The 26,914-nt window shown below is 40.5% G+C and overlaps 1 protein-coding gene across 2 annotated transcripts in view; it reads right to left on the bottom strand.

Moving 5' to 3' along the window:
- Window positions 1–24,906, bottom strand: part of mmp17a (matrix metallopeptidase 17a) — a 130,067-nt gene extending 105,161 nt beyond the window's left edge. For both annotated transcript variants that reach the window (XM_054756879.1, XM_054756878.1), the window contains exons 1-2: window positions 24,828–24,906; window positions 17,784–17,872 (exon numbers count right to left, since the gene is read on the bottom strand). The gene's annotated coding sequence lies outside the window, so the exon portion shown is untranslated. The remainder of the gene's footprint in view (window positions 1–17,783; window positions 17,873–24,827) is intronic.
- Window positions 24,907–26,914: the final 2,008 nt, after the last annotated feature.

Raw genomic sequence — 26,914 nt, 5'->3', positions numbered from 1 at the left:
AAAAATGAGTAAAGTGGCATTATTATCAAAAAAAGTATTTAAAAAAATTCAGAAGTCACACTTTTCACAAAGATGCTATTTTGTGAGCATGAAATAGTAATGGTACATCAACAAATGTCACTTTTACAAGAAAAATAATAAAAAAAAATACATTGGAAATTAATGTTGTATTGTTGCAAGAAAAAATTCTTAACATAAGAAAAAAGTTTTAAGTTTTGCAAAAAATTTTTTTTATTGTTATTGTTATTTTGTGTTGTTAATGTTGGTATAGTTGTCTAAATATTTGAGCTGTCACAAAAGCAAACATTTGTGTCAAAGAGAAACATATGCTTGAAATGTATCTTTTCACAAAAAGCCTGTTTTGGCTCTCTTTTTTTAGTTGGGAACTGATATTTTCTTGAAACTTACCTATGTTCTACTGCTGATTACTAAAGAACGGGAAAAGGTAGAAACAAACTTTTTTTTTCTGCTGAAAGACGAGAGTCTAATCGTTCTTTTGGTAGGTTCCATGTTTATATCGCCGTACAACACAATATTCTGTGTGCCTTGAAAGATCAGTCAAAATGGTCTAAAAAGGCCGCTACTGAAGGGGTTGTCTTTCGAAAAATGGCTGGGATTGAATGAGTTAGGGAATTTTAAGAGAATGAAGTTGTATTTAAAAAATGTTGAAATATGAGACTAAAATATTACGAGAAAAAATGCTAACATTGGAAAAAAGTTGTAATTTTACTAGATTACTGTATTTTATGCAAATGTAATGTAAGTATTTCAATTCGTAATATTACAAAAATGTAGTTGTAATTCTCCAAAAAACTGTAATTTTCAATAAAACTATCATGAAATCAGAATTTGAATAGATTATTAGAAAAACGTTGCATTATTACATACATGCACACGTAAAAAAAAGATGAAAGACTTCATTCTCTAAAATAACGAGCTGTCCCCCCCCCAAAAATGTGATGTATGCAATGTCTTTGCCGTCATCTCCATGCAGTCTCAGGCTTTCGAGGTGATGTGTTCCGCCAACTGTGACTGTCTGTACTCACAGGAATTAAGCTGATTATTTTGTGGGATTTGAATATTCATATTTCATTAAACACTTGAATGTGTCTTTTGTCTGCAATGCTGCTTTATTTTTTCCACGTTGCAGATTAATCCACATTAACGTGTTTTATCACACATGAATGATATTACAGTGTCTAAATGGATTGATGGCTTTTTTCTTTGCATATTTTATTCAGAATTTCTATTTACATGTGTAACATTTATTCATATAGCTGATATTTCAGACATACCTTTTCATTCTTTTTACATATAATATTACATTATGTACTGGGTAGCCTTTTGGCTGCCATTTCCAGAAGCTCCAAACACTGACAGGAGACACGGAGCACAATAGAAATCTTCCCCCCCCCCACACACACACGCCATTGAAAAGATAAACGCTGCACTCAGAAAGGCTGGACCTTCAAAATGCCACTTCTTGGATTTAGTGTAACATAATCCACCTGCAATCTCCAAGCAGCTTCTGTTCGAAGCTTCTGTTGTTCCTCGTAAATCGGCAAAATGCTCCCTTCTCTTTGGGGCAAATGAAGCTAAGAAAGACTACATCCCCTCCAGCAGCGCTTTCTGTCGACATCACCTTCTGTGTATTCGTAGTGACACGTCTGAAAGCCTCATGACTAAAGATTTTGGAGATTTCAAACGTAAACTAACAGCCCTCGGGATACAAAAAAACGTGCATAGTGGAGCTGCTTAGGTTGAGCACCCTTAAGGTTGTGCTATTACCAGCGTTTGGGAAAAAATATGCTTCTGAAGTCGCACAAAACTTTTCGAGTTCAAAGCAGCGCATACACTGGTGTGAAAAAGTGTTTGCTCCCTTCCTGATTTCTTATTTTTTTGCATGTTGGTCACACTTCAATGTTTCAGATACTGTAGATATATCAGTCTTTCAGTGGAGCAGTGATAGTGATAGTAATCTGCCAGTGAAACCGCTCTTCTGTCGGGAGACGATGCTGTTCAGTGGATGACGCTGGTTGTCCATCGTTCAATGCACGGCATCATCTCCCGACAGAAGAACGGTTTCACTGGCAGATTACTATCACTGTCCTGTCAGCAACAACTGCAATCAAGCGTTTGCGATAGCTTTCAATCAGGCAAACCGAGCAAAAATTTGCTGTCCATTTTCAGAGTTAACCGAAGAAACACAATAACCTGGGTGTACGCTAACCAAGGTTCCACTGTATTTTATTCCATCTGTATTTCCTACTGTTGATTCGTACACAGATGCAAATGAAAAATAATTCTATGAAGAAATGATTGACTATTGATGAACCAACAAAAATGACAATCTTCAGAACTGTAACGGGCGACTGGGAACACGCGGATGTAGCGGACTGTGTCAGTGATTTAACCCCACCATGTAATTACAGCGTTAAAGGTCATGTTCGTCTTCAAAAAAAATCCTACTTCTTTCTGCCGACTTCCAGTTTTGAAGGCAAGCTCATCTAATGTTCCTTTAGCTTGAGTGATATTGATCTATACGTCTCCCAGGCAGCAAGTGCTCCTATAAGCACATTTTCCCAAATGCTGAACCATGAACAACGTCTATTATGTGGTCCACTCACTCACGGACGCCAGCCTAAGAAGCAATTGAAAAATATTAGACAGGAACCTTTTTTCCCCCCCCACTGATGTATTTCATGTTAGTTTGCTTTTTAGCCGCACTCGTCTTATTTTAATCCCAGTTTAGGTGCGCTCTTTCCACTCCCTATCTGAGTGTTCCATTAAGACCACACGTCCCACAAATGTGATTAATTCGCGGTGAAGTGCACTTAAAGGCCCTGCAACACAAACAGCAGAGCTTGAAATACATGTGAACATACATCCCGGGCCATCAAGGAGCATTCCCAATAAGTATTGCTCCCGCTCAATCCTAATCGCATAAACTATGCGGCCGCAACAAATGTAAGAAAGGATTAATTACAGGATGAACGCGAGCTCCACAGACGTTACCATTTTTCAATTTAACTGGATTATCACCGTCTTATTTAGCCTGCACTCTGCAGCACGTTTGCCCACAGACACTCACACTTACATCCTCTACGCACCCTTCAGTGAGCAATAGAGGCAATGGCCTTCCTGCATAAGAAGGTCCATATCCATATCTCAACCCACTTTTTAATCTCCCTTAGCCACCTACCTGCTTCTACTCCCTTCTTCACCTGAGACATTTTTCTTGCCAAAGACAACAAAAAAAAAAGCATATAACGCTGTCTGTTCACTCACACTCGGTTTTCATAGGATTCCGTTTTCGGGAAAGTTATTGCAGCCTCGGTGGAGGCCAACGTTCATCGGGAACAGGCTGGAAATACTACTGGCGATGCGAACCAGGCTCCTGCTGTGGTCGCACAAAGACCGAAAGGCAGAATGACCGTCAGCGTTTATTGGGGCCATTTGCAGGTTTGCGAATGGTTGTTTGTCTATATGTGCCCTGCGATTGGCTGGCGACCAGTCCAGGGTGTACCCCGCCTCTCGCGTGACGTCAGCTAGGATGGGCTCCAGCATACCCGCGACCCTGGTGAGGATAAGCAGTATAGAAAATGGATGGCTGGATGTATGCGCTAATGTGAAATCCACGAGCTGAGAGTTGCGTCATCACCTCTTTTTCCCTGTCGCGCAAAAAAACGTAAAAGACGTATAAATACGTTGTCGGGATCGGGTGTTTGTGATTATAAAAACGTGCAAATACGTCTTTGCTATTGAATGAGTTAAGCACTGTGCGCTCAATTACGGATCTGGTTGACAATTTGTAAGCTAGCTAATGGGATGCTAACAAGGAATGATGTTTTGTGAATACATTAAGAACACACTCACACGTTAACAACACGACAAGACGCACGCTTTATTGTACGCTAACCGGAGAATGCATTCAAACCGCGGCAATATTGTGGTGTAAATTTTATACGTTAACCGAAAAACATGCTAACCGAGGTGGACGCTAACTGAGGTTGCACTGTTAGGCCGATACTCGTTTTATTTCCTGATATCGGATATCAATATCAGATCGGGACATCCCTAATTTATTTAGTCAACGTGTCTCCATATGTTGACACAAAGACCAAAAGTTATTTTCTTGAAAATGTCATCTCCAAAGTGAAGAAACCACATGGACTCATTCTGAAGTGGCCATCTGTGTGATTATATATCATATCACGTACCGTGACGCTTCTCTAGTTAAGTTGCTTCTCTGTTCTACTGTGTATCGCTTCCTTCCCGTGTCCCTCCATCCTTTCACATTGGTCCGATTTCCGGAATTAATCTGGTTAATGGGCCTAGACTCTGCAGGCGTGCCAAAGATGAACATGCACCAAGCTGGAAACATGCATGCTACACACACACACACACACACACGCTAACAGTAGCTTGGAGGAAAATATGTAAACAAATGTAAGCAGTCACATGCTCTCACTGAACATGATTTATCGTGGCTGAAGCGTCCCAAAGGAGGAGGAAGTGTTTGATTTATGTGCGCAGTGATTAGATTATGTAATGCTTTAGGTAGCTACCAGTAAGTGGAGGAGGCGGAGTCCACTACCAGAAGGGACTCTAGCAAAGGGGAGGGGGCGGTGGGGCTTTTTCCTTAATTGCACTCCCAAACAGGACCTCTGGCTACATGTGCTAAGGGTCAAAGAGCAAGTGCAAACAAAAAAATATATATTTCTTTTAACAAGAGCTAGTCTTTTTAACCTTCTTGATGTCACTCTTTGTCACGTTTGTATGCACCGATGCACTTGCCCCCTGCTGACATTTTTAAGGTAATTGGGGTCAAACTGGAGTCCCGGTAGGACTGGTGAGCGTGTGACTGGATAATCACAAAAGGTAATCCAAGCTTCCCCTACCTGACGGTAGATAAGGAAAGTCACTCAATGACATGATAGCCCCTGAATGGGAAATGAGGTTAAATACCCCAAAGGGGTGGCTTTGCAAAGGCATGGAGGGGTTGTCTTGAATTGGAAGATTGCTTGAAGTCAAAGTCGAATGTTGTACAGGTCAAACAGGTCCTGAGGGCTTCCAACGTGATTGGCATGACAAGGAGATCCCACCTGAGATGTTTGGAAGAGGCGCCATCTGTGGTGCTTTGTCCTTCAGTGGAACAACGGAGCTTCAGGTTGTGCAGGGGCGTCAAACGACAACTGGCTATGTGGAGATGTCACAGAGGGAATCCCTCATGACTGAAGGCCCTCGTCTGTGTGGTCATGACTGGCTTTTTCAACAGGATGACGCTGCAGTTCGCAACGCCCGCCTGACAAAAGACTTCTTCCAGAGGAATAAGCTTACTCTTTTGGACCAACCTGTGTGTTACCCTGATCTAAATCCAATTGAGAACGTTTGAGGATGGATGGCAAAGGAAGTTTACAAACAGTTCCAGACCTCCTTAAAAACCCACCAGTGCAAAATGTAAATTCTTGCAATTTTTCAACTGGCCTGAAAATTTCGATTTGGCGAGTATGTATAAATAGGCTTGGGCGATCATTTTTATATCCTGGTAGAAATTCTTCCAGTGATAAGAAAATGACTTATACGTCTATAAATATGAATTTAAAATGGAAAACTGTATTGACGCATTGGCGTCCGTACGCATTGCTAAACGGGGAGGTACCTCTGTAATATGGAAATGGCTTGGTTTCGATAGAGCAGATGTGGAGCAAGAGACCATAACATGCAAAGTTTGCAAAGCAGCGGTGACGGCAAAAAGGCAGGAACATGACAGATGTCTCCTACCACCTCAAGCGCAAGCACAGAGTTGAGTACGAAGAGAAGCGTGAGACAGCAAGCAAGCATGTCTACACTTACCCGGTCAAAAAAACAAAACGCTTTTGCTCACGGCCTTCACAGTAAACGATGGCATGAAGCGACTGATGCGGTGTCATGTTATTTAGCCAAAAACATGATGTCTTTATACTCAATATTTAGCTGTGTTACTGTTTTGCAATTTGCAGTTGCTACTAAACTGCATACTTGAACTCTGAATACTTTGCACTGATCCAGTTTATAAACCAATAAATGTGCTTTACAATTTGAGACAAGTGTATTTACTGTAACTATAGGAGTTAAGGTTTGCAGCTTTTCATCCAAGACGCCGCTGAATTGAATTATATTGTGATACCTCCCAAAAATATCGTGGTACATGCTAAGATCCATATGGCCCAACCCTAATAAAAAGCTATGAATGTAATTCATTTTATAGTGAAATACACCCAAATTTGTTATCTCCTACACTGGAAGAGCCCATGTAAGTGGCCAAGTATTTTCCATATACTAACCAATAAATGATTTTTTTTTTAAAGAATGCTTTAAAAGTATCTCTGAGCTACGGCTGGTAAATGAGGACGCATAACGACTAGGTTAAATCACAAAAACAAATAAAAAAACGGCGACATTTCAACAAATCGTGTACACGCCCTGTGTTAGCATTTGAGCTTGACGCGCGCCATCCTATAATCACACAGTTAAACATCTTGATGACTAAATTAACTCATTCATTGCGGGGACTGAATGTTCAGTGAACTTGTTTAGTGCAATCTCCCAGTGTTCCAGCGATGTTAAAATGTTAAATGGACTTTTCATAAAAATGAGGAGCAATGCATGTGTTTTGTTTCCGACACAAAGAAAGGATCACGATAAAATAGTGCTAATTCGTCTCAGAGTGATGCTGAATAACAAGCTTGGAAAGAGGCGCCAGTACGTGTTTTGTGAATAATATATGGGTTTAAGCACCAGTGTATCCTCACTGGCTGAGGGTGCAGTGGCTCAGACATACAACAGCTAAAGCAGAAGAACACTCCAACCGCCTCCGCTTATCTGTTCTTTGACAATAAAATATGGAGGTGACAGTCAGATCTGAGGAGTGCGGGCTCGCAGCGTGCAGCGATGCCAAAACGCATCGCCAAAAACATGCTATCAAGCGCAAACACACAACCTTTGAGCCCTTAAGCCTTTAATCCGGAGATGAGTTGCAGCCTGCGAGCCTGGACGAGTTGCTTGATTTGCGGCATGTGTCAATGGTGTGTTGGAGCGCTCGGAAAGCACACGACTTTGACCGCGGCCCCGCAAATAAGCCAGATCGTGATTGCATCTCACTTGGAAAGGATGGGTTGCTCGCAGAAGCTCCGTGTAGAATACGGCGTCCACTTCGCACCGTGTTGGCAACGGTGGGAGTCGCCGTGTTCCACTAATCCACGGGTGCCCGAACTTTTCCCGCCGAGGGCCTCGTAGTGAAAAATGAAAGGATGTAAAGCAAAGTAGATATGCTAAGAAGTGAAATTATATATAATATTATATATATATATATATATATATATATATATATATATATACTGTATGTTGCAAGAAAAAAACTACATCTCAGGTTTGTCATATCGGTGAAAAAGCATATTTTTAGTATGAACTTCGGTCTTTGCTCTTTTTTTCCAGTTTAAAAAAATAAAATAACATTTTTAATTTTCAAAATATTTCAACGTAAATCATTTTTTGTTTAACATTTCAACTCCTTGCTAATAAAATGACATTATTTTTCCTCATAATATTACAAGTCAAGTAAAATGGCAACTTTTTTCCTCTTCAGAATAAGACTTTTTTTTCTCTTAACATTTTTACTTTATTCTCATAAAATTACAGCTGTTTTTCCATTTATGCTCTTGGTTTTTTTTTCTATTTCAGCATTCTTCTTGTAAATTTTCATCTCAGAATGATTTTATTATATTCCCATGATATTTTGACTTTATTCTCGTAATATTCTAACATTTTCCGCAACTTTCATTTTCATTGTTTTGCTTGTTTTTCATTATATTACGACTTTCAAAGAAAGCCTCTCTCGTATTTCATCTTTATGCTACTAAAATGATGTTATTTTTCCTCATATTCTCATAAAATGCTGACTTTTTCTCTTTAGATTACAACCTTTTTCTCTTAATATTTTGACTTTATTCTTGTAAAATTACTGCAAATGTTTCCATTTTTGCTGTTGTTGTTTTGGGTTTTTTTGTGCCACGGGCCGCAAATGGCCCCCGGGCCGCACTTTGAACACCCCGGCACTACTCTATTGGTCTATTGATGATGAAGTACAGTAATTTGACTTCCAGCTGCGAGCAGTGCAGTGCAATTCACTTAGTAGCGCCTTTATGCACCAAACAGATAAATACCCCTAATTGGTGTCTCGTGGGGGAAGCTGCATGTTTCATGTTGCATTCATGCAGAGCGTCCTAACTGTTGCTTCTTGTCAAAATGATTTGCTTGTTTTACAACAAGTAGAGGAGAAGCTATGCAGATTGCATTGCCTTATTGTGGGCCTGGTTGAGTGGCAGCATATGAATCATACGTGTGTGACCTTGCTAGAACACATAAAGTGAGGTGACCGCATCTTGATGAAGAAAAACCAGGACACTCGGCTTGGCAAACAAATGTCAACGATATTTACGGGAAAAACGTTCCCTCACAAACTTGGGAATTTGAACCACTGTTGTGCATGGCGTCTGCCATTTGACTTTTGCTTTTTCTTTTTCTTTGTGGCAACACTGATTGAAAATAAGCAACACACAGCCGCCTCTCAGGGATCACGTCACATGCAGCACAGTGGCCTCAGGCCGCCCAACTGAATGGCCGAATGAAAAACAATGACAACCAGGACATTTTCTGAGCATAAGCAATATAGTAATCCCTCGTTTATGGCTGTTACTTGGTTCCAGACCTGATCATGATAAATGAATTTCTGTGAAGTAGGAGTCCTTATTTATAAATGGAATATTTTCATAGTTAGAGCATAGGAAACGTGTTTACAACCTTCTAAATACGGTTTTTAACATTATTAGAGCCCTCTAGACATGAAATAACACCCCTATAGTTACCCTTACACTTGTATTACCCAACATAGTAGACATAAAAGACAGAAAATAATCAATTTAAGACATAAATATGACTCATATGCTCTTGTGTGTTCCGGAGAGTTTAGTGGTAAATGTGGACTAATAATAGGGCGTATTTAACCACAAAACAAGATGATGTATTCATGAATAGATTTTGATAAACCATATATTCATTTTATCGAATGCATATGTGTGCTAGCAAGTGTGTGTTTATTTAGCATGCAACACATAACTAATACACCATCCCTACCTGTACGCAGTATTCCAATGACTGGCCAATGCTTGAAGGACATTCTGCTCAGCACAGCAGCAACAACGGCAGTTTCTCCTCCAGAGGGAAACCTGGTGCATTCCTGAAGGATGACTAATGTAAACTAGTCGCAGTTGTGCCCCCGAAGTTCATTTTTCAAAGCATATTGAATCGCCCAAACCATGACAACCATGCAACACAACAACACAGTCAGTCCCCTGCACACATCCGCGCTCCAAGGCTAAACTGACCTTAAGGAGGCAACACTTGACAACTCACAGCTGGAGGTGAAGTTCTACAACAATACCTGCATTCCTGCTGACAACCCAACTGTAGACCCAACACTGGATGTTCTCGTCTGCTCAGGAGCAGCATGTGACTGCTTCAACGGTGACCCCTCACCGCTCTGCGCTTCAAATTTCACGAATGAATGAATCATCGCTGTTTTGTGGTGGAATACGGCCTATTGTTAGGTAAAGAATATGCATCTTTAAGGACATTTTATGTATTTTTGGCCTAAATTCAGCATTTTTATGCAGAAAAAATGGCTAAATGAGCTAAAATATAAATACAAGGCATTCAGAAGATGCATGATTGTACATGTATTCCACATTGGTCACTAGGTGTCAGTAATGTTGCATTTATGCCACCGCGGGAAATACGGCCCTGAACAGGACGTAAAAAAACAAGGAACTCTGGCAATGCTAATGTGTAAGTCTTTATTATGTCTTATCTATATCTCATATTTCTTATTTGTTCTTATTATGTCGACAATACAGTCGACCCTCGCCACTTCGTGCTTCAAATATCGCGGCTCCACTCTATCACGCTTTTTCAAAAACACTTTTTGGCTGAATACGGCCTATTAGTAAAAACAACATGCATATTTAAGCACATTTTATGTCGTTTTTGCCTAAATGAAGCACTTTAAAGCATAAAAACGGCTAGATGAACTAAAATACAAATATAAGGAATACAAAAGATGCATTCAGAGACGTTGTGAATGATATGTAGTTTCACTCTGCCGAGCTCTTATCTAATGCAGTGCTGCCACCTTGTGGCCATTTTTATGGCTTAAAATTGTTCTGAAGTGAAATCCATGAGCGTGGAGTTGCATCATCACCTCTTTTTGCCCCTCGCGCAAAAAAACGTGACAGACGTACAAACACGTTGTTGGGATCGAGCGTTCGGGTTTATGAAAACGTATGACTTTGGTGTTGAATGAGTAAATACGTCTACTATATTGGGGACAAGGAGTGTAAAGGTGACAAAGGTGACTATAGGGGTGTTATTTCATGTCTAGAGGGCTCTAAGAATGGTAAAAAGAAACATTTTTAGAGGTCAGTAAACATGTTTTCTATGCTCGAACTACACAAATATTCCTTTTGGAAATAACAAATCCTACTTTGCGGAAATTCGCTTATCCTGGTCGAGACCGGAAGCAATTAACCGCCATGAACAAAGCATTACTGCGTATGACTCAGATGGTTATAAAAACAACATTATCAAATGTGTATTTCCTTTGACCTCAGGAGTAAACATTAGAACACGAACCTATTTCATTTTCTAAACCGCATCGATCCGTCCTTTCCTTTCCCGTGAGTCCACTCTATACGGATCCATAAGAAGCCAGTGAGGGTTACTGGGCCTAAAGTGATCCTTTAAAAGATGGCTGTGAGACACCGGGGAGTAAGAGGCATCATTTCCAGCTCAGTGAGAGCTGCTTAAGTGAGCAATAGAAGAGGGGAGGGGACAATCGGGACAATTGAGCACATCCTCAATTAGAGTAAAGCTCAGACATTGATGGGATCGGGAGCATAAAGGATCGGGCCACTCCTCCACTTCTCTATTCGCCGTGTTCATCGGGGAGGTTCTGGTCGCAGCCGACTCGAGCACGGCGACACAGAGCAGATAAGAGCCATTGTCATACGGGCTATTAACTGCTCTCATTTGCAAGGACGCACTAAGGACGGCAGATTGGAAAAGAGCTGCTTTCAAACCAATGTAGTCATCTCATCTGCCCTGGGCTTTACACGGAATATCCTCAAATAAATATCTCTTTAGGAAAGCAGCAGCTTCGATAAACACTCGGTTCCCAGAGCTTCCTCTTTTCATAAGCACGCTTATAAATCCGTTTCAACACGGGCACAGATTCACCTTGAGCGTTTGTATTGTGATTTAGAGGTGAAGACGATCTGTCGAACGCCAGTCTGCCGAAGGTCAGTTAGTTGACACGGCAAATTAAATACTTCCTTCGTGATTAAATATCATTATTTCAGACTTTCCATCATCATTACATCAATGCCTTTGTACTGTAGAGCTTCTGACACCCCCACCAGGAAGTGTTTGTATTCAACAAAGGTGATGGCTTCCGAGGATAAGGAAAGGACTGAAACCTCCTCACAGACGCCGCGCTTGCTATTCCGCTGAGATGACCGTCCAGACTTCAAGACTACACGGCAGCTGCAATGCTTCAACAAATCACGGGTCCCTGCGGTGGGGCCGTCTTTGGAATTGTTCGGCCCCGTGACGATCTGGTAAGCTCCTTGTCGTGTGTGGTGGGGGGTGCACGGCGATGCAGACAAACAAAACAACCACCGCTGTAGGAATTTTAGGTAACGTACGAGATGCGTTTATAATACTACTTTTTATACTACAGTATATACCAGGGGTGTCACAAGATCGCACAAGATTAAAATGGGACAAGATTTCTCGTTCAGAAAAGGCACCGAGCCTTGGATGATAATGAATGAATCAACCACACAACAAATGAAAATGAAGTCAGTACACGGCCATGTGCACGTTTTCCTCTTTTGCCTTGCCGCGTTTCTTTCGTAGAACAACGGCATGAACCAAGTGAGCCCTTTTTGTTGCTTTGTTTCAGTGGGCGGAGGCGGGGCCGGTAGCATACACACAGAGTGTAACATAGTAGAAATGAAATTAGTAGATTGCAATATATTGTCACGTATTTTTTTATAGATTTTTTTTCATCGTACTTTTCTTAAAAACGTGCGTATCGTCTCGTCTCATGAACTGCGTGTCTCGTCACACCCCTGCTGTGTACACTAATCCCTCGTTTATTGTGGTTGATTGGTTCCAGACTTGACTGTGATAAGCGACTTGAACAAGAAACTGGAGAAACAAGGGCGGTCTAATCATTTTTTCCACGACTGTACATGTACTGCATTTGCAGGCCCGCATGCTGCAGTGCCGACCGCAAAAACTGGAATCGAGCAAGATTCCAAACATGTAAAATTAAGGTAATTAAGGTAATTAAGGTAGTTTTTCTTCCACATGTTAGCCCAAGCTGCTTATTTTAAATTTATGGACTACAATCTGAGATACATTACTTAAAATAATCGAAATCATCTGTCAATGGAACTGAGAACATTTTGCCTTGCCAAAACTAAAAGTAAAATGACGCTAAAATCTCGTCAAACGTTCTTGTTTTGTCGGCAGATTATTTTAAGGAATCTCATATTTTCGTGCATATTACTCAAAATGAGCGAAATTAGGAGGTGAAAGTACCACGTAGTGCCAACGGACAGGATGGTGATATACTGAAGGCGACAGTATATGTGCCCTTTTTCACTTGTCTCATAAATTAGCTGAAATTTACACAGTTACAATTTTATTTTTATTTTTTGTCAAGATGGTGTTACATCTTACCCCCCTTTCTTTTTGAACCAGAGCCGTTCCTGCCAATTTGACACCCCATACCCTCAATTAAATGAAATTCTGACATGGGAGGGATGCCACCCCCAAATCCTCCCCCGCCTCTTGAGGCAATTTGAGAACATCCTCTCCAATGTTTTACTTCAACTCCTGACACTCCTGCTACGCACCTTCCACACCGGCCTCTTGTGTGGAGTTGAGAGCGGCGCTGCTGACATGCATTCACAATCATCCCGCCTATAGGAGTCTCTCACGTACCGATTTATGATTGGCCGCTTGGCTCTGCTCTGCCTGTGATGAAGTGATCAGTCAGAGCCCCGCACTTCCTCAATAGAGACGTAACCTTTTCTCTCTAATCGTAAAAGCACACTCGCTGTGGTTCTCAATTATTTTCTGTCGCGCACCCACTGGGGGACAGAAATGTTATCGCGCGGCCCTCGATTTGGAATACTATTGAGAAACGGATCATATCTATTTATTTATCTCAGCTGTACAGACTGAACTCGAAAGTGAAACCAGAGAAATGCAACAAAACAGAGAGCAGCGAAGCACACAAGCTTATTTAAGAGTCAAACTGCATGCCGAGTACAACAAATTCATACATGTTGGCAGGTCTGCAATAATATTGAACGTCCCCCCCCGCCTCTCAGGCCCACGCCCCACCATTTGAGAAGCACCGCTTTGATATTTGACCCGTACAAAAATACCCAGCTGCAAAAGAACGTGTTAAAGTCAAATCTATTGGTGTTAGTCAGACACAGTTAAGATTTAAGACTTAGATGATGAATAATTCTTGGTTTTTATTGCAAAATATATGTACAGTATATATTATTGCTAAAATACACTTCCACTTGAATGATTAGGCAGGGATGCCGTAAGTCAGGCTTGTCCAAACGTTTTCCACTAAGGGCAACATACCGAAAAATGAAAAGACGCAAGTAGATATGCTAAAAAGGTTGATCTATTTCAAGAAATAGGCTGCATCTCATCTTTGTGATGCTGGTGAAAAAGCGTATTATTAGCATGGAATTCTGTCTCTGCTCTTTTTTGTTTGTTTGCATTTTCCAAATATTTCAACTTTCTTCTAGTGAATTTTCCTCTTGCGATTTCATGACTTTATTCCCATAAGATTTGGACTTTTTCCCCCAGCCGGATTTTCCCAAAAGTATAACTTGAATTTGTTACCTCCGCCAAGCACAGCGAAAAGCGCAAGCGCAGCACGACGGTTATGTTTTGGCTTTTTGGTTTTTTATCTGTTGGTTTGTTTGTGTTCAAAATAACTTGAAAAGTTCTGAATGGATTTGGACGACATTTTCAGGAATTGTCGGAAATGGGATATGGAAGATCAGAATTTTGGGGGTGATCCGGATCACCGTCTGGATCCAGGAATTTTTTCAAGGATTCTTTGAAAGAGATAGTTTGGATTTTTTGACATGAAGTTGTACGACATCCCCATCAGCAGTGTAGTGCATCAACGGCGACTTACCCCCCCTCGATTGGTCCCGGGAGCCCAGTTCTGGTCGGAGATCCGTTATGAGGAACGTTTAAGTCAAGAGTTTGGCTTCTCAAAACAATTTGCGTTCAAAAGAGTGTCTGCACTGTCCGAGTTCGTTTCTCATAATATTGCAACTTTAAAAAAAACAACATTTTTTTATCTTTAATATTTCATCTTAACGCTACTAAACTTACATAATATTTCACATTATACTGTATATTATTATATTGTCTTAATATTTTGACTTTACTCTCGTAAAATTACAGCTGTTTTTTTCATTTTTTAAAATGTTCTAACTAATTAAACTGTCTTTTCCTTACTATGGCTTTATTCCCAGAATATTTGGACTTTATTGTCTTAACATTAGAACTTTTCCTCAACTTGAATTTTTTAAAACTTTATTCAATGTTTTCTTTATTTCTCATAATATTACAACTTTAAATTAAAAAAAATATGTTTGTCTTTAATGTTCCAACCCTATGCTACGAAATGACTTGTGCCTTTTTCTTGTTAATTACAACTTTTTTTTCCTCTTAACATGTTAGCATTCATCTTGTAAAATTACTGCTGATTTTTCCATTTTTGTTGTTGTTGTTGTTTAGCTTTCTTGTTAAACTGTATTTCAGAATGCGCTGCATGCCAACAAAAAAACTGCCGCAGGCCGCAAATGGCCCCCCCGAGCCGCACTTTGGACACCCCTGCTGTAAGTAAACAGCGGTCAGCTGTACAGTTTAATAAAGGTGTTATGATGGAACACTTTATTTCTATTTCCATAATTTCCTATGGCAAAAATGGCACTTTAACTTAACACGGCTCATTGTGGATAAAAAGTGCCTGACGGAAATGTTTGTTATTATGTTGAAATATGCCCCGTCTGCAACAGTCCATGAAAAAATTGTGTTTTAGGTGCGACTTTTGATGGTTTTGTCTTCTCATAGTGCAGACACGACATAACGGACTAATAATGCGTACCTCGTCAGTGAAGCTTCACCATTCCAGTCAGGAACCCACCCGCCGACCCCCAGACTACGCTGTGGTGTACCTGTGGCCTTCAGCGTGTTTAACAAGGAACATGAGAGCTTTCTTTTTGTCTGGTGCTCTAATTAAGCGCCCGCCGTGGCGCACGTTCAGGTCTCGGCAGTCTCGGGTTGTATAAAACGCTTCCCCTGCTGTGCGGGGCTGATAATTCCTCATCTCAATATGAGGATTTCTCAAGAGGATCATTTTACACAACAATGTATTAGAGACACGCTGGGAAGAAAAGGTGGAAGACGATCGGGGGAAAAAGTCTTAAATTCAGGGGACTAATCCAATTTGCCAAGAATAATGTCGCAAACTTCTAATCATTGGTGAAATAAGTGTTTTTAAGAAATATTGGATGATATCACGCGATGCAGAAGTAAGACAGAGACGGGCGGCTGCTGTCAAGACTTTAGTGGGGGAATTCTCACCTTGAAATTCCAACAGGATTGTCTTAAAGCAGTGGTTAGTTATGTTGTCATACCCCCCACTGGGGACAGAAATGTTTCAGCCCCCGCCCCAATTTCAAATACTAGGGAGAACCTGTATTATTTATTTATCTGTACAAACCACTGTATGAGTTGCTGGCACCAGGATAGTGGAAGCATGAATAAAGACACTAACAGACCTGCCAACCTTGAAGTTGACCTGACCTCCTGACACCTCACCGTACCCCCCGCAGGGGGGGCCCGCCCTACTATTCGAGAAGCGCTGCCTTAATATTACCATTTTTCATTTTAAAAATGGCAAAATATTACAACTTTTATTGTTGTCACAATATGATGGATTTATTATAGCACTTTTTATTATTAAAAAATGAATCTAATAATATATATATTTTTTATAGATTGGATTTTCATGTCAATATAACTGCATATTCTATTTTGTACTACTGTATTAATTATTTATTACTGAGCAGACATGACAAATAAGTATAAAGCAGGGGTGTCCAAGTGCGGCCCAGGGCACATTTGCGGCTACGGTTGTTTTTGTTTTTCTTGTCCGCAGCACATTCTAAAAATATAATTTAACAAAAAGACTTTTGAAAAAAAATCAACAACAATAAAGTCAAAATATTAAGGAAAAAAACTGTAACCTAACAAGAAAAAGTTGTTATTTTAGGTGAATTATGCTGTAATATTATGACAAGCAAACAAGACTAAACAAAATAGTAATTTGGGGAAAATTAGGTTGGGGAAAAGTTATATTACTCGAATAAAGTTAAAATATTACGGGTATAAAATCGTAATATTAAGAGAAGAAAATGTACAAGAAGAAAGCTGAAATAGTTGGAAAAAAACAAGAGCAAAAATGAAAAAAAACAGCTGTGATTTTACAAGAATAAAGTCAAAATATTACAGGAAAAAAGCTGCAATTTTACGGGAATTGACTCGTAACTTTATGAGGAAAAGTAACGTCCTTATAGTAGCACACAGTTGAAATATTGTTTTTTTTAAGTTGTAATGTTATAAGAAACAAAAAAAAAGTTTTTATTTTCGGAAAATTAGGTTGGGGAAAAAGTTATAATATATCGTTAGAATAGAATAAATAGAATATAATAGAATAAAGTCATAATATTATGAAAAGAAAATTTACTAAGACCATTTAAGAAGACACTTAAAATATAAAAAAAGAGAGCAAAAATTGAAGTTCATACTAATAATATCGTTTTTCACCTGTATCACAGAGCTGAGATGCAGTTTGTGCTTGGAATATACGTACTGTGTATACCAGGGGTCACCAACACGGTGCCCGCGGGCACCAGGTAGCCCCGCACGACCACATGAGGCGCCCGCAGGCCTGCTTTTCATTCAGGTTTTCCGTTAATAATGTGAGAACACGAGAAAGAAAAGTATTGTGAAACATAAAATGTGCATTTTGTGAATGTTCTGGTAAAACAAGCATATTTGATCTGTTTGGGTTGAAATAAGGTATGAAAATCATTTCTACAAAAATTAGTAGCTCGTGGCCATTTTCATTTTCTAAAAGTAGCTCTCGCAAGAAAAAACGCTGGTGACTGCTGGTCTATATTTTAGAACGTTAGCGATAAGCCTTTGTGTGATGGCACCACACAAGACAAAAACTAAAGGAAAAGCAAACATGCTGGTGGCGTTACTCCTTGAACCGTGCGGCCATTTCAGCCAATGGGATGCATGAAGAAAGTCATGTCTGGAAAAGGCAGAACGTGGAGGTAAAAGTGACAAAAGGGGAATAAACGCTTTCTTGACTGACTGATAGCAGAGCTACTTTAGTGGTAGACTTGGTATCTGCTTGGATCAGGTCTTGCTTGAGTAAGCTCTATTTGCCTTCTGTTAGGGCTGTGAGGGCATATGATGGGGGCACAGGGCACAGAAAAGGTTGGGAATCACTGCTTTTACAGCATGCCTCACACTTGAATTGAATTGAAGGGTACACATACCGTGATTGTGTGGCCTCCCAGGGCAACCAGCAGGGGGACGCTTCTGCAGCTGTCATCCGATTTCCAAGAAAAAAATGAACATCTTCTTTCTGTGCATCGAACACACACAGTGGGGGTCAGTGTCAAAGATCTCTTGTTGCTTCGTAGGTGGCGGGCAAAGCTGCTGCTTGGCCACCAAACATGAAACGATGTGAGTCTTTCAATGGAACACAGCAGGAAGGCAATGGCCACACTGTTGGAATGGAATACATGCAGCACGCGACCTTCAATATGTCCCTGGAAAAGTGGCCGGCAGGGTCTGGAATGCCGTCCGTGCTTCCTCTATTATATATTTTCTCCTTCCTGTTCCCTCGTACAAGCAATCAATGGACAGTAGTTAGTCTAGCATCCACCAATGACAGGTTGACAGGGAAAAGCTAGCATGGTAAAAATCGACTGTATTGATAGCATACCACGTTTGACGCGGGAAGTACAATAAAACACGTGGACATGACAAACCACGGAAATCTCTAAGGTCAAACATAGCGCTTGGCTTCCAGTTTGAAAAGATTTAGACTCTGAAAATGTAATGAATCAGTTTTAAAGGCAAATGGCTGCCGCTATTAAAACTTCATTAAAAATACAGGCGACATTTTTGAGTCACATTTTAACATCTTATCATTCATCACTGGGACTGTCCTGTAAAAAGAGGTAGGTAAAATGTAAAAAGGATGGTTTCTTTGACAAAGAGAGGCGGACATGGGAACACATTTGGGGAAAATGCCCCAAAAGTCAGGTGGATGAGGAAGAAAAGAGTAGCAGACACAATAACACCGTCATCCTGTATGTCTGAGAAACTCGGAAGGACTTTTAACAAACACAACACACCAGTACACTTCAAACCTGGTAGCACTTTAAGGCAGAGCTTGGTACACCCCAAAGACAGGACACCCCAGAGCCAGAAAAACAATCTGGTCTATGATGTCCAGTGCAAATACACTGGATCGTGCACCAAGTTCTCAGACTAGAGCTGTCCTATCTAGTCTAACTAGAGTGTCCCACCTAGTCTTTGAGCATGAAGCCTGCTTGGATGAGAGGCGAAACGTCTTCTAAGACAACCTGAACAGTCCAGTTGGATCGATTCAATGCCCTGATAACTCGATTAATTGAAACAACAAGCTTCAGATTAATCGAGTAAGAAAAGAACCGTTAGTTGCAGCCCTAGTATTATGGAAAGAAATGATGGAATGAATCGTTTGTTTTCATTATTCTGAATATTCATGCAATTACGCCGTCATATAATTTCCAGGAGATTACAGCTAAGTAATGTAGCTCATACAAAGGCTTGGAGGATAAGAGCAGAGGGCTGGCCATTCAACCTGTCAATCTTCCCAAATGTTTTCTGGGATGCGTCACCCAATGTGGGCGCTCACAAAAAGCTGCCCTAGCAAGCGCCTTAGAAAAACAGATCCATCCATTTGTCTTTGAGTTATTCATAACCTGTGGTAAGTCTGTTTAATGGCGACATGTAACACAGAGTGATAGTGAGTGTTGCTGAAGTTTACAGTAAACTTCAAGTGAGAAAGCATGCAACAATTCTGCAACTTTGCCGTCTAAAGGGCTACGTTTGTAACGAACAAGAGTTAAAATGGGTCCACGTGGCTCTTCCATCTCATTTCGGTTGTCGTCTGACCTTACAGAACGGATTAATGACAAAAAACGAATCTCAGATTTCGTTTTTTGCAGTGTGTGTATTCCAACAAAGGTCATTTGTCTGTGAGCGCAGCATTTAGTGTGAAGACAAACCAGGAAAGACCAAAGGATTGGATGGGCACTGCGGGAATACCCACTCTCCCAAAAGAATATTCTCACGTTAGCACACTATGCCACTCTGCTCTCATCCAAAGGCCCCGGAGGAGAAAGACAATCGCGATTCCCAAGCGTGAGGCATGCGGACCCATGGTCAGCTATTCAGTCTCTCTCATTAGAGGCTTTTCCAGTGTCATGGTTATTCAGGCGCTTTTGTTTAGAGTGCGCTGTTCCACAGTTTAGAGCCAATGAGGACGGATATGAAGGAGTTTACGCTGCAGGAGGAACAATGGATGTCCGTCCGAGAGTGGAGAAGCTGCGTGTGAGAAGAAGCCAAGAGAAAGAATCGGACAACAGCAGGAGAACCACAACACCGCTGCTCCTGCTTTCTCACCTCGGAAAAAAAGCATTCCTGCTGTGTTCTCTCCCACAGTCTGACTGTCCATCTCGTCTGGGGAAAGAAGAAGCGATACGAAGAACAACAAGAAGAAATGGAATACACAGCAACTTGGTATCTGGCCGGGGCTGTAACAAGAAACTTTAAGATAAAGGAAGCACCGCAGCCATAAATCACAGCCGGATGGGACTGGAACGTGTCTAGTGTTGGAATACAAAGGGAGTGAGACTACGGCAGTGAATGATGCGACGATACAGGAAAGTCAAAGTTCCACACAGAAACAAACAATCTGAAAGGAAGGGGGGGGGGAAACAAATAGAAAAAGGAGACAAAAGTCAGGGGAGCTATGGCGCATGATAAGACACAAAGATTCATTCATAACAAGCTCTACGATGGCTGAATGGAAGACTAAAACCTTTTTTGTTTTACGGCGAAGAAAAGTGGCTTTTACTTTGTAACTAAACAGAATAAAACACTGCTTACAACACAAAAAATTGGGGAACTCTGCAGCAATATGGGACCTACTGGTGCTTCCACACTGGCATCCTTTGGTGCAAACTGGAGATGCACAATATTTGCATTCTTACAGATATTCGATTATACGGTAATCCCTCATTTATCGCGGTTAATTGGTTGCAGACCCGACCGTGATTTGTGAATTGCCCCGAAGCAGGATTCCTTATCTATAAATGGAATATTTATGTAGTTAAAGCACAGAAAACCGGTTTCCAACCATCTAAATACGGTTCATAACATGAGACATGAAACAACTCTCCCATAGTCACCTTTACACGCGTACTTGTATTACCCAATATAGAAGATGTAATAAAAGAAAATAAACCAATTAAGACATAAATAAGACTGGTGCTCGTGTGTGTTGCTAGAAATGTGTTCCATAGGGAAGCAGAGTGAGTGGTGGACAGGAAGTTGACGCCGGGGGTTTAGAGTTGGGTTTCATCTTGCCGTGGGTTACGGCCGCAACAGCATTTTTATTCAGGATTTTTGTGCCAGTTGTTCCGGCGTCTGGTGTAGTCAGGTGCTTGTGTGTCTCACCAAACATTACAGTAACCGTACTGACACCTAGTGACCAGTGTAGAATACTACATCAACATCTTTGAATGCATCTTTTGAATGCCTTATATTTGTATTGGTTCATTTGGTCATTTTTATTCTTGAAAATGCTTAATCTAGGTCAAAAATATGTAACATTAGCTTAAATATTCATATATTTTTTACTAATATAGGCCATATATTTATTAGTTAACATCCGACCCGTGTTGCAATGTTTCTGTCCTCCGCCTATCCAGCATCAACATGTGCAGGTTGCTCAAGTTGCCGGCTCTTTCCAAGCAAACGTGGGTGAAAGCCATGTAATCCAACCTGCAGGCGCCGTCCACAAACCAGCCTGCAAAGCGTCTCCTGCAAGGCGGCATTATTGCCACTCAGCGGTGAGGAGTTCACGACTGTTCAAAAAAAAAAGGACCTCATGGGGTGTGGGTGGATGATTGCCATCCATCCCTCCCACAGAGCTTTTCAATTCCCCCAAACTTAGGAGAGCAGCTTTGCTCACCTTGCCGGGCATGAGGCAATCCACTGCACTGTTGATGCCTTTAGTGTGCACCAAAGCAGGAATCTTCCTTCCCGCTGGGATCACACGGGCATATTTCTTCAGGTGTGCGATCTCTACATGATGCATTTTGCAAAGATCACCGGCACTTTGTTTTGGGAGATATACGGGATAACTTCCCCCGCAGTTGTCTGCTGATTTCATAATGTTTGCCTGTAGCTACTAAGACACACTGAAGCTACACCAAAATCTTATACTGTTTTGCTGCCGGAATTTTGGCCCAACCTCAGCCTCCCCGATATGAATAACATAAAATACTCTCATATTGGATCTTGAGCTCACTCTGTCTTTATGTCTTTTTAGATGTAGCCTGTGGGGAGCTGACTCTGGTTTAATGGTGTTTTTGTATTTTATGTACTTTATTTTTTAGATTTCATTTTTTTAGATGAGGGGGGGAAAAAAGACATGGGATGCATACCAGGAAAATGCGGTTTTGTTTGTTTTATTTGTTTTTAATTGAGACAGGAGCATAATGTAAGTAATATAAAGTCGTCCCTCGGTACATCACGGTTCGAACATCCCGCCCACACTGTAGCGTAGTTTTTCAAAAAATAATAAATTAATAAATGATGACTGTTTTGTGGGTGAATACGGGCTATTATTAGTGACGTGAATTTCCGCAAAGTAGGATTCCTTATTTATAAATGGAATATTTTTGTAGTTAGAGCATAGAAAACCTGTTTAAGACATTCTTTGGTTTTTAGCATCATTAGAAATAACACGCCTACAGTCACTGTTACACTTGTATTACCCAATATAGTTGACATAATAGAAAATAAGACGTCTCAGACACAAATAAGACATTCCATAGACACATATGTTAGCATTTCTCATCAATTTAACCTTCCTGACACCTGCTGGCCAATATGGTGATGTTTTTTTTCGCCTCAATATCAAAGAATTTAGATACCATACAAATGAAATGCTTCCTTAAAAAGTTAAACACACATTAGAAATAAATTCAATCCAAAACAGGACTTGCTCAATTCTGTGCACACTTCAAAAGGAAGGTGAGCGTGCTGAATCCTAATCACACTGACGGCCCTTATGGTGGCTTTCAAAGAGGGAAAATATGTGATATGTATATTTGTATTTTAAACATCTGTGCAGCAGTAACAGCCAATGATTCCAAGAAATAAGAAAGTGGCTTAAACTTTCTTTACTGTGAGCTTCCAATAACAACCTTGAATGCCTTGGGGGTGGTTTACTAAGAGGCATCTGTCAAAGCCATTTAAATGGATATTTGGCCAAAATAAAAGCTGTTACCCGACTCAGTCCTTTCCAATTCGCCTCTCTAAAAAGACTTATTCTGTGTTCTCTATTACACTCGCACAATGCCTGGGGTGCAAGCAGTTTTTTTTTATATATATATATATATAAGCCTAATACCATCCAGGATATTGAACAGTTCAGCAGAGGGACCCGAGGACAAGCACATCATCTCAGGACCATGAGTGTCATTATTATGGACGAGGCCAACAGTGAAATATGAGAATGTTTGATTTGAGTCATAGGTCTCTTTGGTCAGAGGAGAGAGCCAATAACACTCACTGTTATTTACCCATACCTCCCCCCAGAATATTGCTCTTTCGCAAGATCCCTTCTTGCTCCGAGTGCTCTACGCTTATACACACAATTGTTTGACATTAACAGTGGCTGTCATATACAGGTGGTCCTTGGGTTATGGACTAGTTCCTTCCCTACATTTCGCATTGTAGGGATGTCAAATGATCTTGTGTCACCAGTTCTCGCGAGATGAAAACGTGACAAGATTTCTCATTCAGGAAAAAACTGTCTTGACTGTCTCGAACTGGCATGATAATCAAAATAAACAAATGTATCATATATTAATCATCATTTAATAAATGAAAACGAACTTGCCCAACAGTCAACTCCCACTGAGACGTTCGGTCGACAAAAGGAACAGCCCAAAATTGTGTGCATTCACAGAAAGTCACGGCATAAGAAATGCTGCTGTTTAATACTGTTGAAAAGCCAGCGTTTCAAAAAATGCTGCAAATGTTAGACAGTACAAATTGCGTCTGAGAAAATACATGTCACAAATGGCAATTCCACAACTTCACAACAGTGAAAGATGACATATTCAAGGAAATATTGCATCATTATCACATTTGTGATACATTATTAGAACATGAGTGGTCCAAAAATGTTGACAATAATATTGTTTAGCGTGAATTTGTGGGAAAATAAATATTCTAAAACGCACCTGCATTGTTGTGTGACACAGTGAAATCAACGTTTTTGTCCAGTCATACTTTTTCATTGTACTTTTCTTAGTTAATGTTCAAATCTCGTATTCTCGTAGACCCAATCTCGTGCATCGTCTCGACTCCAGAGTTGGGTGTACTCGTGCCACCCCTAGCGCATCGTACATCAAATTTTAGTACAAGCTGGAGCTCTCACCTAAATTAAAACTTAAGTCACTCACACTGTACAGAGAACACAGAAAATACAGTAATAAAAACATTAAACTGTCGTGAAAATCATGATGGATAAAGATCGTATCGTAATGTCTAACCGGACGCTGTGAGGCTGAAGAGAAGGTTGTCGATCAGCAATGTCTTAATTGCAACAACAGGCTACTGCCGGCTGCAAGCACGCCAAAACAACATCAGCAAAGTTGTTAGTTGCATGTTAAAGGATCTGCTCCTATGACAGCGACAGTAATAATTAGGCAGTGTAGTGGATTTTTGTTCTCTCTTTTAATGAGTTTTATTTAATTCTACAGAGTAGCGTGGCTGCACACTGTAAGTAGTTCTCAAGCGAGTCCCGTGTTTACGTACCAAAATGAAGCTTTTAATTAAGTCATGGGCGAGCGTTCGGAACCACCAAACAGCGTAAACGGAGCACCACCTGCATGACATACTGACTGAAGTGACTGCAGATCTGGAAAGCTCTCTTCAGTCGCTTTAATAAGAGGTATGAGTCAATGTGTTCTGTTTCAAATTGATTTTTGACCTTGTTACCAGTACATTTTGACCTCAGGAGCTTCCACAGAAGGAAAGGATCGATCCCCTGTAATCACTAAAGTGGCTATCGACCCGCTAAATGTCCACCAATTTTGCACACAATCGGCTAAAAAAATGCAGCACAATTACGATTTGTTTGTTGTTTGACTTGGATCTGAAAAGGTATGATGCCAAAGGATAAAAAATAAGAGATGAATTTCTAAAATAGACGAAGCAATATAACAATAGCAATATATACATACCACACAAGACAAAAGATTTCTTCTTGTGGGCTCTGTGCTCTAAATAGACATCTCCTTTGGAATAAAAAGGACTTGGACAACAACTACTGTTTTGGAAACAGATCGAATCTTCATTTTGGACTTTGGAACCCAACAATTTTAAGGCAGGGGTGTCTCCCAGTGTCCAACGATTGAGCGGTAATCATCCGTGAGTTAAACGCTGCGGTTAGTGTTTTAATATATATTAGTTGTCATTGAAGGTGAAGGTAAATAGAAATTGCAATTGCCTCAGAAATTCTATGTGAACACACATCCTGTCACCAAAATAAAACATCAGAAACAACTGAAGTGACAACTCCAGTCGCCACATCGCGGTTCGAATTTCACGGCTTCACTCTAACGGTTTCCCAAACATATTAATTAATAAATCATGCTGTTTTGGTTGAATACTGCCTGCTATCAGTAAAAAAAAAAAGCATATTTAAGCAAATTGTACATATCTTCTGGATAAATTAAGCATGTTCAAGTAGAAAAATTATGATATGAACTCAAATAGAAACATAAGCCATTAAGAAGGCCCATTCAAATTGTGAATGTCGTATTCTGCATCGGTCATCGGGTGTCAGTAATTGATCGCTGGAACAACAGGCTTTTATACAAGTAGCAGGTTTGAATGATCTCACAACAGGCACAATAATCCCTAATAAAACACGCGCTACTGTTGCTGCCGTAACCCACGGCAAGATGAAACTCAACTCTGAACCCCCAACATCACTTCCTGTCCGCCACTCACTCTGCTCCCCTCGGGAACACATTTATAGCAACACATAAAAATATAAGTTTTATTTATGTCTTAAATGGTTTAATTCTCGTATTATGTCTACTGTATTGGGTAATATGAGTGTAAAGGTGACTACGGGGGTGTTATTTCATATCTAGAGGGTACCGTATTTAGGTCATAACCAGGCTTACTATGAAAATATTCCATTTATTAATATTGAATCCTACTTTGCGGAAATTCACTTATCACGGTCGGGTCTGGAACCAATTAACCGCGATAAATGGGGGATTACTGTAGTACTTAATGCATCTCAGGATAGTGTAGCAAATAATGGCCAGATACCATGCTAAGGTTTAGGCAGTACGCATTTGAGCAATCTGATTGGACAAGTGTTTTGAGGCAATGGTATGGCATCATCACAACAGTACATCGGATTCTCAATTTTGACCACTGAAAAGCTACATTAACACAGCCGACCTACTGACAACGTCCAAATGAGGTAGAAGTAAAAACCTTAATAGTGGCTCCCAGCTGAGGACGACCAATGAGTCAGACAAGTGAGTTGGAAAAGAGCTGTCACATTTGACAATAGCTGCTAACTGTGGGGCCCCAACGGAGCCAAGATTAGATAACAGGATTTGGGACACAAGTCAACTTATAATAATAAACCCTTTCCAATCCAGCATGATGAAAGCCGTCCAAATCCCCTATGCAAAGATAAGAATGGAGACTTGGCACACATGTTGCATTTTGCTGTCAGTTTTAAGAGTCTTGCATCCACAGGCGATTAACAAAGGCGATTAACATGTATAAATGGCATCAAACCTGAAGACTGGAATTTCTACTTCATTCTTCATGACAACCTAATACAAACACATAGCAGGGGATCTAATTGAGGACCGTTTGAAATGTCCGACTTACCTCCAATCACATTAAGATGCCAAAAAAAAAAAGAAACAGAACTACATTATACAATTTTAAAACTTACAACAGATGATTCAATCCAACAATGTTAACGATAGCAATAATCAACATTACCTGGTTTGACAAGGGCCCTGAAGCATGAAGGAAGATGGATCACAGTCTGTTTGGGTTAGTAGGGTTGGTTAGGGTTGTTCGGTCGAGTGAAGTGAAGTTAGTGTTGTTGGGATAGGTTGTCGTCGTGTCGTCGAGAGGTTGTTTGTTGTGTTCGTTGTTAAGGTTAGTCAATGACATATGAGTTGGTTCACTGGATTAGTTGTTCTTTTAGGACTTCTAGAGTTGCAGGTGGTAGAGTCTGATTTGTTTTGGGTGGGTTGATAGAATTTTGAAATAGGTTAGTTGGATA

This window comes from Dunckerocampus dactyliophorus, chromosome 17 (genome assembly GCF_027744805.1).
Source record: "Dunckerocampus dactyliophorus isolate RoL2022-P2 chromosome 17, RoL_Ddac_1.1, whole genome shotgun sequence".
Taxonomy (NCBI): Eukaryota; Metazoa; Chordata; class Actinopteri; order Syngnathiformes; family Syngnathidae; genus Dunckerocampus; species Dunckerocampus dactyliophorus.
Note: the sequence above shows the minus strand (reverse complement) of the source record. Positions and strands in the feature narration are given on the sequence as shown.